The sequence below is a fragment of the Octodon degus genome, unplaced genomic scaffold, assembly GCF_000260255.1.
Source record: "Octodon degus isolate 3935 unplaced genomic scaffold, OctDeg1.0 scaffold00031, whole genome shotgun sequence".
Classification (NCBI taxonomy): domain Eukaryota; kingdom Metazoa; phylum Chordata; class Mammalia; order Rodentia; family Octodontidae; genus Octodon; species Octodon degus.
In genome coordinates this window covers 13,048,872-13,051,271 of record NW_004524607.1, presented here as the reverse complement: position 1 = coordinate 13,051,271, position 2,400 = coordinate 13,048,872, and positions in this window count along the sequence as shown.

Below are 2,400 nucleotides of genomic sequence, written 5' to 3'. Positions count from 1 at the left end.
TGATTTCCAAATGTATTAGCTGCTCTTTTTAATCCCTTCATGGCCATCCTACTATCATATGTGTTGAAAGTTTGTAATTAAATGGCGTAAACACTTTAAACAAAATTTCTTTTTCTTTTTCTTTTTGCGGAACCAGGGATTGAACTCAGGTCCACGCGTTTGCCAGGGAAGTGCTTATTCCACTGAGCCATCTCCCCAGCCCCAACAAAATTTCTTTTTAAGACAAGGTCTTTCTGTGTAGTTCAGGCTGAACTTGAGTTTACTTGTAGCCCAGCCTGGCCTGGAACTCACAGTGATCCCCCTGTCTCAGCCTCCTGAGTGTTGGGGTTACAGAAGTGTGCCACCACACCTGGCCAAAGTTTATAATTAAAATAAATTAGCCAGTGAACTACAAGTAACAGTTAAGTGTGAAAAGTATAACTGGCAACAGACTCCTTTTAGGAAAGAGGATAGAATCATCTGGGATGAGTCAAGATCAAAGAAATATTTGTTCTGTGTTATTCACTTGAAACTAAAGGGTTCTATGTCAGTGGAGTCTTTTGCTGTAAGCATTGTTGTTTGTTTTTATGTTAACTGGCATCAAGGATCAGAAAGGGAATGGTGGCAGATCCCTGTAATCCCAGCTACACAGGAGATTGAGGCAGGAGGTTCAAAAGTTTGAGGCCAGCCTGGGCAGCTTAATGAGATTTTATGTCAAAATAAAAGATAAAAAGAGCTAGGGATGTAGCCCAGTGGTAGAGCAGTATTGGTTTCCATCCTTAGTCTATAGTCTCCCTGCCCAGAAAGGGTAAAATATCTGTTTTGCCTATTGATAATCTATTGTCAGCAAGTGATGTTTTGTTCTTCTTCTGGGAATAGCCATAGAAATTCTGTGCAGGAAAATCTCTACTACCTGTACCAATTATAATTCTTGCACACGCCTGTGTGTGTACACACACACACACACACACACACACACACACCATCTGTCTAAGGGCTGTGGCTGTCACTCATATACTTCTGTGAGTCATCACAGCATTAATTTTGTTTCTGAAATCTGCTTAACATTCAACCAACCAGTGAAGTCATTTACCACAGTGCAGTGCTGCTGCTGTTTTCAACGTGTGCCTCACCTGTCTGTTCCCAAGAGCTGTAAACCTGCCTCAGCTTTGTCTCTGTGAAGCTAAGCTGGTCCAGTCTTGGAGGAAATGACTTCAGAACTTGGGCTGCTTTCAGAAGCAGAAATTTCCTGCCATTTTGGCCGATTACTTGTTTTACAAAATCAGTTATAGAAGTATAATTTATATGCAGTTCATGGCACTTGGATTAAGTGTGCCTTTCTGTCAGTTCTGACAAATTTATAAACTCACACAACCACCTTCACCACCAAGACAGACATCATTTCCATCACCCAATTATCCCCTGCATTTCTTCCTAGCTTCTTCCATCATCCCATCCTCATCATGAGGCAGGGCCTACCTTTCTGTCACTTTAGACAGAGTTGCTTTTTATAGTCTCATGTGAATGGAATCAGATAGCATATACTTTCATATCTGGTTTCTTTTGCTCAGTACGTTTGTTTTATATTATTTTTTAAAAAATGTATTTGGTACAGGGTCTCACTACGCGGTTCAAGCTTGTAGTGATCCTCTCGTCTTCAGTCTCCCCAGTGCTGGGATTATAGGCATGTGACATCTTGTCTGGACTCAGTGACTGGCACAGGGTTGCATGGCATGTGGTACCAAGGATTGAACCCTGGACCTTGCACTTGCCTAAGCAGGTGCCTAGTCCACTGAGCTATCTCACCAGTCCTCTTTTCATTAGCAATTTTTAAAAATTGTACTTGAAGTTGAATCCAGGGCCTTCGCACTGAGCAACATCTGTGACCCTTTTTTTAATTTTATTTTGAGATAAGTTCTTGCTAAGTTGCTCAGGCTCAGGCTGGGCTCCAATTTTTGATCTCCTAGCTCAGTCTAGCAGAGTATAGGGATTACAGATGTGCACCACCAGGCCCAGTTTTGATATATTTTTTAAAATTTGCATTCAATTTATTTAATTTCTAATTTTTTTTCTTTTTAATTTTTTCTTTTTTTTTTGGTAGAGATCTCGCTATGCAGTTCAGACTCATAGTGATCTTCCTGTCTCAGCCTCCCCAGTGCTCAGGGTATAGGGGTGCACCACCATGCCCAGTCTTGGTGGCCAGCACAGCACACCTGATGTTTCAGGGCCAGCATGGCATGTGGTACCTTGTGCTTACCAGGCAGATGCTTAGACCGCCGAGCTATCTCCCCAGCCTTTTCTTTCTTTCTTTCTATCTGTCTGTGTCTTTCTTCTTTTCTCTCTCTCTCTCTCTCTCTCTCTTTTTTTTGTGGTACCAGGGATTGAACTCAGGACCTTGCACTTGCCAGGCAAGTGTTTATT